Source organism: Acomys minous (genome assembly GCF_964271855.1).
Source record: "Acomys minous genome assembly, chromosome: 19".
NCBI classification, from domain to species: Eukaryota; Metazoa; Chordata; class Mammalia; order Rodentia; family Muridae; genus Acomys; species Acomys minous.
Genome location: NC_140499.1, coordinates 2,249,974 through 2,261,863, shown reverse-complemented (window position 1 = coordinate 2,261,863; position 11,890 = coordinate 2,249,974). Strand labels below are relative to the sequence as shown.

General features: G+C 42.9%; 1 long non-coding RNA gene across 1 annotated transcript; it reads left to right on the top strand.

The window, feature by feature from the left end:
• The first annotated feature begins 350 nt into the window (after window positions 1–350).
• LOC311589988 lies at window positions 351–2,927 on the top strand. The gene is made up of 3 exons (XR_014776712.1): window positions 351–557; window positions 1,659–1,711; window positions 2,443–2,927. It is a non-coding gene; the product is annotated as an uncharacterized lncRNA (long non-coding RNA).
• The last annotated feature ends 8,963 nt before the right edge of the window (window positions 2,928–11,890 follow it).

Genomic DNA, 11,890 nt, shown 5'->3' with positions numbered 1-11,890 from the left:
ACATGGGAGGAGTTCCTTTTATAAGCTATCAAGAGCATGAGCAGAAGGTACGCAGGTGGCTTAGGGGGCTTGAGTCCTGCTGGTGTGGGGTGGTGACATGTAACCTGTTTTCTGGCCGTCATTAGACCTTCAGGAATGACTGTATTGTTGCCTGATTACTAACAATAGCAGACCAGATTCTCTTTTTTGGGGCCTGATAGAGCTCTTCAGATATTGGATTCCCAATTTTGCCATTACAATTATACCAGACAGCCAGAGAGACCTCCATAGTCCATCTTTTTACTCCACTGCCCTGGCACTTTGGGATTCCACCCACCCCTACCACCTCTTTACAGATGAGAGGGTGGGAATGGCCACAGGAGTTTTAGCTCAATTGGTTGGGCCCTCCCATCTGGCTGTAATCTTCTTGTCCAAAGAGCTAGAGCCCACCATATATGAATGGCAGCCATGTTTGAGAGCCCTATCATCATCATCATCATCATCATCATCATCATCATCATCATCATCAGAATTCACCTGGAGAAGCTCTCAAGATCACCCTGTTCCAGCCTATCATGGTATACTCTATCCATTACCTCTCAGAGCTTTATGAGTCATTCCTTTCTCTCCCTCTTTGGTGCCTCACAGGTTTAAACCTTTCATCTTCTGTTTCTAGAACCCCCCCACCCCCAAGATTACTCTAACTCCCAGTCCTGTTGTAAACCCTGCAACATTCCTCACCTCCCTCTCCATACTCCTTCTCACTTCTGACCAGAGGGTGTGGAGGCTCTATGCTTACCCCAGCCTTGTTCTTTTGACCAACCCCACATAGACCCCCCCAACTTTATGGATGAGAGCTCTCTCATAGACAGATCAGGAAACCACCAAGTGGCTTATGCTGTGGTCACCTCCACTACAACAGTTGAGGCAAACTGCTTCCCAGTGGGGACATCTTCACAATAGGCTGAGCTAATTGTTTTATTTAGGGCTCTCCAAATAGCCAAAGACCAGCAGGATAACATCTATACTGATTCTAAATATTATTTCTTAAAGCCCATACCTACTCTGCCCTTCGGAAGGAAAGGGCATTTTTTCCCCACCAAGGGCACCTTTTAGCCAAACATTTGAAAGCTCTCCAACTCCCAGCAGAGGTGGCCATAGTTCACTGCCTAGGAGCACAAGACCTCCACTAATGCTGGAGCTGACTCAGTAGACATGATTTGACTTCCAACTGTTCCAGACACACAGGACATATCTTCTTCCTGACCTCCTCCTACAAACCTCAATACCAGCTGGAGGAAAGAAACAAGCTCCTTGGCAAAGGGACCACACAGGCAGAAGATGAGTACCTCTACATAAATAACTGCCTTATTCTTCCCCAGAAGCAGGTGCCTTCTCTCATCTCTGATATACACCAGAGCCTGCACGTCTGCCCCAAGGCCCTATTCCAATTTATAGAGCCTCTTTTTGACCCCACTGACTTTCTTGCTCACATTTCACAGGTTCTTGCTTCCTGCCACACATGTGCCAAGACCAACCAAAGGTAACTCTCCACATACATCAGTCCCTGCACCAACTCCTAGGACACCAACTGGGCAAGGACTGACAGATTGACTTCATCCACATGCCCACTCATAAAGAGCTTCAATATCTCCTAAACCTTGTTGATACTTTTACAGGTTGGACTGAGGCTTTCTGCACCTCCAGAGAAACAGCAGATGTGGTGGCTCAGGTACTCCACATCCCCTGCCATGCACAGTCCTTGGGGAAGGTTGAAAGAGCCAATGGACTCATAAAACAACAACATACCAAGCTCTCTCCTTGGTTTATCTCAGTTTATCTTGGACCTCTCTCCTTTTTATTGCCTTGACCCTTGTCTTCAAGCTGCCCCATGTTTCCCTATGGACTTAAGTCCTCTTGAACTCCTATTCAGGAGGCCATTCTTCCTCAGTCATCACTTCCTGGCACAGACTCCTCCTCCGGCTGTGTATCTACCCTGTCTAGCCCTCCTATGGTCCCTTTTTCCTTTGCATGCTGACATTTACCTGTTTGTCCCCATGCCAGAGAACCTGACTGTTCCTAAGTCTTCCCTACTTTCCCCAGAGGACCAAGTACTCCTCAAGCAGTTATCTTCCAGGTCTCTAGAACCTTGGTGAAAAGGACCAAACACTGTGATTTTTCACTACTCGTTCAGCCACCAAACTCCTAGGTGCTGGTACCACCTCTCCAGGCTCAAGAGGACACCCACCTAAGATGAATGATCTGTACATCAACTGGGACACTCCACTTTCCAGTTCTCCAGAAAGCCCCAGTGAAGGGCCAGGATTTCCAAATGAGGGCTCCCCTCCCCAGTTGGTGGCAGTCTCCCCTTTTCCATTGGCTTGTCTCAATAGTAGGACCATTCATTCTCACTTGCTTTTTTATTTTTTTATTTTTATTCCCTGCTTCTTCCACCTTCTTCAGAAATGGAGCTGCAAACTCTCCAGGATAACGGCCAATCATATGCTTCTTCACCAAAACTTCTCACTGGGCATGGACGCACCAACTCCCAACTCCCCCACCCCATGCCATTGCTTTCCAGCCAGAAGCAGCCAGATATGAACTCGGTGTCTATATACCTGAAGAGGTCAGGATGTTTATTTGGCATCTCCGGTTGCCCTCCCCCTGCCCACAGGATCCAGTAAGCCCCACTCCTTCTCTCCAACCTTGCTCCCTTAGAGGGAAGCCTTCACATTCCTAGCATTCCTGAGGACTGCCTCAACCTCCTCAACTGGAGCCATCAGCTCCCCAAGTCTAGCTGGTGGCAGATACCTCATTTTCCTTCCCCCTGCAATCCTTAAAAACCCTGCCTGCCATAGTCTGGGTATGACTTCCTCTAGCCTTGTCCCCTGAGGCTACTGAGCTCACCTTGGAGCCTCAGTTACCAAATAAACTTGCCCTTTTTATACTTTTAATCTGGCTCAGATTGACTTATTTCATCACTAGAGATGACCTATCACCAATGAGTTTAATTAGGGTTCCTTATAGGAGCATGAGTGGCAAGTCATTTATAGGCACATGGGTTGTATCAGTGGTACACAGTGTCAGTGTCTATACCAATAAGGAAAATGATGGTAACATTTTCAACAAACACTAACTGTTTATAAATCCTCAGAGACAGGTAAGGCCAGGTGAGCCCCTCTCTACTACAGGAGGAGATTTTGATAGGCCCAGTTTGTATAGGTCTTGTGTAGGTAGTCCCAGTTGCTGAGAAGTCAAGCATATAATGGCCATACCATGACAGGAGAAGAAGGGCTTTTCTTGTTTTCCTTCTGGGATGTAAGATGAATAGAAAGGCTTTTTCCTTTTGGGCTGTGGGCTGAGTGGGAAGATCAGCTGGGTGCTTTCTCTGCCTCACTGAACTAGTAGGTTTTCAACCCAATACCTGGCTCCTGAGTCTTTTTTGGTAAAATTGAATGTTTGGGATTTTCTATTTTTATAATAACAATTGCTTTCAGCATGCTGAACATTTCTGAGGCTCTGCAATAATTTTGCATACTGCAAAAAGTATATTGTCTTTTTAACTGAAAGTCAGCTCTCTGAGTGAGGCAGTCATATCCTGTGGTTTCTGTCACAGGCTGATGTTGGGGGAGGGGCTTGTGCATTGTGTATTCAAGTGCTGATTTCTGTGCCAGGAGAAATCTGGCTTATCATCTGGTTATCACCCAGACATAGGCATTGCCATTTATATGAAGAATCTTCTGTATCAATGTTGTATAAACAATGCTCCCCAATTATTTCTGTGGTTAGTAAAAAACTGAACAGCCAATGAATGGGCAGAGGAGATAGGAAGCCTGAACTTCCATTCCCAGTTGGAATGGAGGAACTTGAAAGGGTCTCATCTAGGGACAAGAAGAGAGGAAGGTGAGAGAGAAGAGAGGAGAGAAGGCATCATGAGGAGGCATGAGGACAAAAAGATACAGCAGACCAAGGTGAGACTGAGACGGCAAGTAATAGGCACATGGCTGACAGGTATTCAGAGTAGCATAACTGACAGAATGACAAGTATCTGCCCAGTTACGGTGCTTAAAGCTTGTTAATGAATCTAATAGGTCTTTGTGCCAATTATTTGGGAGCTAGAGTGGGTAGTAGAAAAGGCCCCTAATGATACCATATTTCTTTTCTTTTCTTTTTCTTTCTTTTTTTTCTTTTTTTTCCCCTTTTTTTGGTTTTTCAAGACAGGATTTCTCTGTGTAGCCTTGGTTGGCCTGGACTAGGTTTGTAGACTAGGCTGGCCTCTAACTCACAGAAATCCAACTGTCTCTGCCTCCCAAGTGCTGGAATTAAAGGCGTGTACCACCATGCCTGGATATAATACTGTATTTCAACAGGGTGATCACTGATAAACATACAGACAATGGCTATTGAATACTTGGATGGATAAGTGATTCAGAGATAAGAAGATCTCTCTCTCTTTCCAGATCTTTCCAATGCAGAGGAAATTTTCTGAGGACAGATGTGACTACTGTATAGGAGTAACATTATAATGATCAGTTATCATTAAGACAGAGATTTCTGTCTGGGCTTGTGATAAAATGCTCTTTAGTCTGCTGGTAAGGTTGCATCCAGGTGACTTGCTTGCTGGTCAGTAAGAATTTTCCTCATTTCATTTCTTTTCAGCCAATTTTCTCTTCTTGAGTATCCCTTTCTTTGTTAATTTCTTAGAATGGATGTTAGTGAGGAGTTCTAAGTCTTGCTAGCGCTAAGATACTTACTCAACAGCCAAGGAAGTAAGCAACTTGAGTGGAGAAGCTTTGAGAGGTCTGGTAAGGCAAAATCACTTAATATGTATAGGCATGGAGTAGACTGGGTACCCAAAAACTTAATGGATCATTTGGAACTAATCATAAAACAGTGAAGAAAACAGAACTAGTTAAGCACTGCATGCAAAGGGCCCTGACTTATAGGATATATGGAATATTCATATGAGTTTGGGTCTGTGACTCACAAGACATAAGTAGGCTCATACATGTTTGGGCCCATGACTGATAAGATACAGGGTTGCTTCATACACATCTGTGTCTATGATTGACAAGACACAGATTCATGTATCTGAATCTATGATGATAGGACACAGGGTGAGCTTATGCATATTTGGGTCTACTACTGACAGGACACAGGTGGGCTCATTTTTGCTTGGGTCTTGCTAAAAGAAGGGCCTTGTGTCAGTGTGGTGGATTCTGCCTTCAACAGCATTTGTCTTTCAGTGTTAGAATTCAGTGTTTTTCAACATTGGGTCTGCAGTTTAACAGTGCTGTTGCTTGATCTAAGGCTGGAGTATAAGTTGTCTGAGGAACTGAAAAACGGTATATTCTACAGACATGTCTCCATCAGTATTTATTTTGGAGATTCTCTTTTTAATTCCTGAGAGGTAGTGTGACAAATGATTAAATGCACATGCTTTGAACTCAGACTGCCTAGGTTCAGATCTCAGCTTCAGTATTAGGATCTTCAGTTTCTCTTTTTCTTTCATTCCTTTTTTAAAATTTATTTTTATGAGGCTGGAGAGATAGCTGAGATGTTAAGAGCACTGGCCACTCTTCCAAAGGTCCTGGGTTCAATTTCCAGCAACCACATGGTGGCTCACAGTCATCTATAATGAGATCTGGTGCCCTGTTCTGGTGTGCAGGTGCTCATGTAAACAGAATACTGTCTACATAATAAATAAATGAATTTAAATTTTTTTTTATTTTGACTTAACATTTACTTATTTGGTGTGTATGTGTGCATGCTACAGCACATGTGTTGCGAATGTCAGAGAATGATTTGCAAGAGGTGGTTTTTCCTTCTACCAGAATTCCATCCCTGGGACCCCCATTATGGAAGGTGAAAACAGACTCCTAGCAGTTGTCCTCTAACAGGAACCCACACACACTTGTGTGTACACACTTACACAGTGTGCACAGGTACAGCAAAATAAACAAAAAGTAAAATTATTATTATTATTATTATTATTATTATTATTATTATTATTATTATTATTCTTCAACAAAATATTTTATCACCCCAGGTAATTCTGGACACATAGTATTTTGAATGGGAAATTACCTTCTGTAGTTTCCTGTGTTTCAGCACTTTGTCTCCAGGTGGCAGCTCTGATTTGGAAGATTGTGGAAACTTTAGAAGGTGAAGTTTCACCAGAGGACGTGAGTCACTGGGGGCAGGCTGCTGGGAGCCAAGGTCTATGGATAATTAACAGAACCCAGCTCTTGGCCTGCTACCTTGAGAAACAGGATGCTGAGATAAGATCAGATTACTTATGACATCTGGTGCCTTGGAACAGCCTGTGGTTAAACTGCCATGACAACCCACTCGTGAAGATCTCATTTCCTCATTTCCCTTTATAAACTACTATGTGAAAAATAAAGTGTGAGAGCTTGATCAGACCCTTGACTTGCTCTCCTTCCTTGTGCCTCTTGTCCCCACACTCATTCGCCCCCTCCACAGGTACCCATTGAAAACCCCACAGGCCGGGGCAATTAGCGCCCAATGTGGTCTTGTGGAATGGGGGAGTCCTGGCGAGAGCTGCTCTCCAGTCGCAGCTGCCCTTTCACGGAGGTTACCCCATCCTTGGGGGTTGCGAGTAAACACCCACACTGTGATTGCCGCAGAGCTACCCATCTGTGAGATTGATCCGTTGAAGTAAGATAAAGTGGCACATTCATGGGACAGGCATTAGGTAAGCATGAGCTTTTCCTACAGGGCCTCAAACAATCCCTCAAGACACGAGGGACTCAGGTAAAAAAGAAAGACTTGGTTAGGTTTTTTTTACTTCATTGATGACATGTGTCCATGCTTTCCCCAAGAGGGCACAATTGATGAGAGGCAGGGGGAAAGAATAGGAGACTGTTTGAAAGATTTTTTAATAATTCTTTCGGTCCACAGAAAGTACCCGTTCAAGCCTTTTCCTATTGGAATTTAATTAATGATATTCTCAAGGTCAGGCATTTCCAGTCCGATGTAGCCCAGGTGGTCTCTGAGGGAGAAAAACTCCTCAGGGAAGATCTTCACAGTAGCCTAAAATCTCATGAATTAGGTCAGGACTGAGTCCATTCCCCGGCCCTCCCAGGCCCCTTCTATTTGTGATTCAGTTACTGTTCCCATGCCGCCTTTGGAGGCTCCTGCCTCTGATTGCCCTATTCTGTCCCTTTATCCATCCATTACAGTCCTTAAGTCATCTGTCCAGGATGGTCCTAATGACCACCTTTTCCCAGAAGAGGTTGCTGACCTTGAGGAAGCGGCTGCGAAATAGCATGATCCCGATTGGCCACCCCCCCCCCCCCCAAGTCCTCCTCTGTTTCACGGATGCCACCTTATAATTCTGTGTCCCTCCCCCTTTTTTTTGCGCCTGCCTTGCACTTTGCCCCTTGAAAACCCCACGGCTGGGGAAACAGGCCTTGAGGATTTTTTTTTTAAATAGCTTGACCCCACTCTTGTAACTTATACAGAAAAGAGTTTGTTCGGAGCTTATAGTATCAAAGGGCTAAAATCTGTTATCATCATGGTGGTGAACATGGCAACAGGCAGGTAGGCATGGTGCTTATGCAGTGGCTGAGAACTCACATCTTGATCCATAAGCACGAGGCAGAGAGAAATTAACTGGGAAGCCCTTCCCCCCTCACCACACACACACACTTCCTTTGACAAGGCCATACTTCCTTATTCTGCCCAAACAGTTCTACCAACTAGAGACCAAATATTCAAATATATGGGTCTATGAAGCAATTCTTAGTCAAACCATGACACCTTTAATTCATTTTGACATTCACATTGGCCAAGAACTTTCATTCTTCTTGCTTTAGTCTTCCAGGTACTCGGATGACAGAAAAACCTGTCACCAGGCTCAACTATCTAATTGACTTTTATTTTTGATCATGTGAGACTTTAAATGAACCAAACTACAAGCTTTCAGACATGTATTTGAAAAGAAATATATGATATAATGTATTTATTGAATTTTATAAAGTAAAGAAAGATGTGGATATATTGAATGTGAGCCATTTTTGGGAGCCTAAAGCAACAGGCTCCTTTTTATACATTGGAAGTAGTATCAGCATTACATGACAGGCAGTACACAATAAGTACTCACCAATGTCAGGGAAGCCTGGGAAATCAAGAAGACAGCTCAACTGTTTAGTGCATACCAAACATTTATGAAACCATGCCTTCAATCACCCTTACCTGTGGGAAGAATTGTAAGCTTTGTCACAGGTGAAAGCAGTCTTGGCGGGCTTTGCCCTTGGAAACACCATGGATACTCTCTGAGATTAACCTTGAGATAGGCTGAGTGGAGCAATCCTGGGCCTGGAATTCAGGAAATGGACCTGGGGACTCCACCTGGAATGGACTACTGTGTTTCTAATCGACCCTCAATGGGAGAGGGAGACCACCCTTTGCACGTAACAGACAGGCAAGCGGAGGGGACAGAGAGAGGAGCAGCAGGGCCAGACTGGGCTTGAGCACACATGGATTGGAAAGAAGATCAGTGAACAGGCCAGATCAGCTCACAGGCCAGTGACACCTAGGAACCTGTCCCATGAAATGGACACTAGAAGGTTCACTCTTTTTTCCTTTTAACCTTTTTTCCCTTTTGTGTAAGCTAATTGGGTTGTATAATAAAGCTTAATTTTTAAGAAAGTGAGCCAAAAAGTGATGCCCAACATGGGGCCCGATGGGTTCCACAGTTTCTAATGGTATGAGGGAAGAGTCAAAATTCGAAGGTACAGAAGTGCTGTTTCAGGGTATCAACAAAGTTGCAACTACCATTACAAAACTCTTGCCTGCCTTATACTTAGAGGAATTCTCTGTTTTTTCATTGTTCTTTTATTGTATTTCATTCTTAAAAGGATTAGAAAAAAGGCTAATAACATAGAAAAGCCAGAAGTGTCAGTAAATTTCATCCTTTTAGAAAAGATTACAAATTTGACTGGACAGATGAAAAGACTAAGGAAAGAAAATGAAGGGATGGGAAAGTGAATAAAATTTTTGGTAATTGGGAGTGATGAAGAACAAAAAATAGAGAAACTGTAAAGCCACTCTCCCCCAAAGAAAATAAGCTCTATCTTTTTGGAAAGAATTACTGACTTGACTGAATAAAAAGACAAAATGCAGACAAAACTGGAAGGGCTGGAAAAACAAAAGACACCTTTGGTTAAAAAGGGTGGAGAAGGTCAGAAACCAGAGTAAAAGGAAGACAGACAGACCAAAAGGTCTTTGGAAGTAAATGTCCCAGTGGAGGACACCTCCAGAGTTGCCCAGACACCTTCAGCTTTTCCAGCCACTGTAAGACATGTGGCCGCGCAAAATGGTGCTGAGGGTTATGACGAAATGGCCTGCATCCTGTAGACACAATGGATTTAAAACAGTTTAAGGAATCTGTTGTCAAATATGGTATACACTCTGCCTTCGTTAAACAAATGTTAAACAGCTTGGCCACACAGAATAGACTTGTTCTCCAAGATTGGAAAAATTTAGTTTCAGTGGTATTGGAAGCAGCACAACAGTTACAGTGGTTATCATGGTGGTGAACAGAGGCTGTAAAAATAGAACAAGAAAATACGACACAGGGAATAAATATTAATAGAGATCAATTACTTGGTAAAGGACAATATACTAACTTAAGAAAACAAATTCAAGCTGAAGATCGAGTGATTGAACAATGTCGTAAGGCAGCCTTGAGAGCTTGGGAGCTGGTAGAGGAACCTGGGAAAACAACTACACCCTTTACTAAAGTGTTCCAACGATCTCTGGAACCCTTTACAACATTTTTGCAGAGATTAGAATCTGCTATGGATAAGGTGTTGCCAGATTCTGACACCAAACAGGCATTAAAACTTATCACAGCTTAGGAGAATACAAATACTGAATGTAAGAAGGTGCTTAGACCGTTAAAGAAAAGAGCTGCTCCTCTAGATGACTGGGTAAAGGAGACAGTTAATATCAACTCTCAGGAGTATCAAAATAATATTGTGGGACAAGCTTTAGCCAGAGAGCCCAGATATCATAATACTTGGTGCTTCAATTGTGGTAAAATTGGTCATGTGCAAAGAAAGTCTAGAGATAGAAAGCGCAATAACCTGGAAGAAAACAACTTGTAGGAGAGAACAAGGAGGTTCTGGTCATGATGGTAATGAGACGTTAAGACTTCCAGGGTAGTGTAGTAGCTGTGGGAAAGCGAAACATTGGTCTTGGGATTGTCACTCTAATAGAGATGTGCAAGACAATATCTTGCCAATGGGAAACTGCAAGAGGGGGCCATTGGCTCGGGCCCCCATAAACAATGCCAGCCAAATTCCTTTGGCCAGTCCAAAAGTGACAAACCCACAGGAAAACGGGAACTGAGTATTAGTGATCTAATGCATGCTACTGAAGGCAGTGCAGCCTTGGATCTGGCTTCAAATGTGTCTCTTACCCTATCTCCCCAGGTTGAATGTTACAAATTAAATACTGGTGTTTTTGGTCCTTTGCCTTCAGGCACAGTAGGAATGGTTCTGGGAAGAAGTAGGCTGATGTCTCATGGTTTTATTGTGCATCCTGGTATTATAGATGGAGATTCTAAGGAGGAAATAAAAATCATGGCATGTGTAAAAAAGGAGATGAAAATCAGTGCCGTGGATAGAATTGCTCAACTCCTACTGTTTCCTTACATTAAGGACAAAGGCACTCCAGTAGAAAGGACTGGTGCGTTCGGAAGCACAGGGACATGTGTGTTCTGACAAACAGTAATTAATGATCAGAGACATAAGTTAATTATACAACTGAATGGTGTTAATATAAAAGGATTGGTCGACAGCGGAGCTGATGTCTCCATCATGTGTCAGAAGTCTTGGAACCAAATTGGCCACGGAAGAAAGTTTATACAAAAATTGGAGAAATTAGTAAGTTATCTCAAATAAAACAAAGTGTGCAGTGGCTTGAGTGTGTGGGACCAAAAGAACAGACAGGGAGGCTGAAACCCTATGTGGCTGACATTCCCATAAATCTATGGGGAAGAGATCTCTTACAACAAAAAACTCAGATTACTATTCCTACAAATACAGAGATAAACAATGTTGAAACTAGGGGTGAATTGGTATGCACTTTAGGGGAAGAGATTAGGGGCGACCACAAGCTATGCCCACTGTCCAACCTCAGAACTTTTCAGGTTTAGAGTGTCAAAATTTATAAGAGGGGCCACTGCTGAGATACCAACAGCCCTGCCCCTAAAATGGATTTCAAACAGACCAGTATGGCAGAAGCAGTGGCCCTTAACAACAACAACAAAAAGTTACGGGCACTTCACTGTTTAGTGAAAAAGCAGCTGGAGGCTCAACACATCGAAGAATCTTCCAGTCCCTGGAATTTCCCTGTGTTTGTGGTAAGAAAGAAATCAGGTAGATGGAGAATGATAATGGATTTGAGGGCCATAAACAAGGTGATTCAACCCATGAGTTCACTTCAATCTGGAATTCCTTTGCCTTCCTTGTTACCTAGGTCTTGGCATATAATTACAATTGATTTAAAAGATTGTTTTTTTGGTTTTCACCATATTTCTACATGAGAAGTACAGGGAAAGGTTTGCTTTTTTAGTACCTAAACAGTAATTCTCCAATAAAGAGATATCATTCGAAGGTACTGCTACAGAGAATGTTGAATAGCCTAACTTTATGCCAGTATTTTGTGCAACAACCTTTAGAAATAATTCATAGGCAGTTTCCTCAATCTATCATATACCATTACATAGATGATATTCTGCTAGCTGATTCTGATCCTAGTGTTAAAAAAAATTGTTTCAGGAAGTACAAAAAATTCTGCCATGCTGGGGATTACAGATTGCTATGGAAAAAATACAAAGAGGAGATTCAATTACCTATTTAGGCTATAAAATAACTAA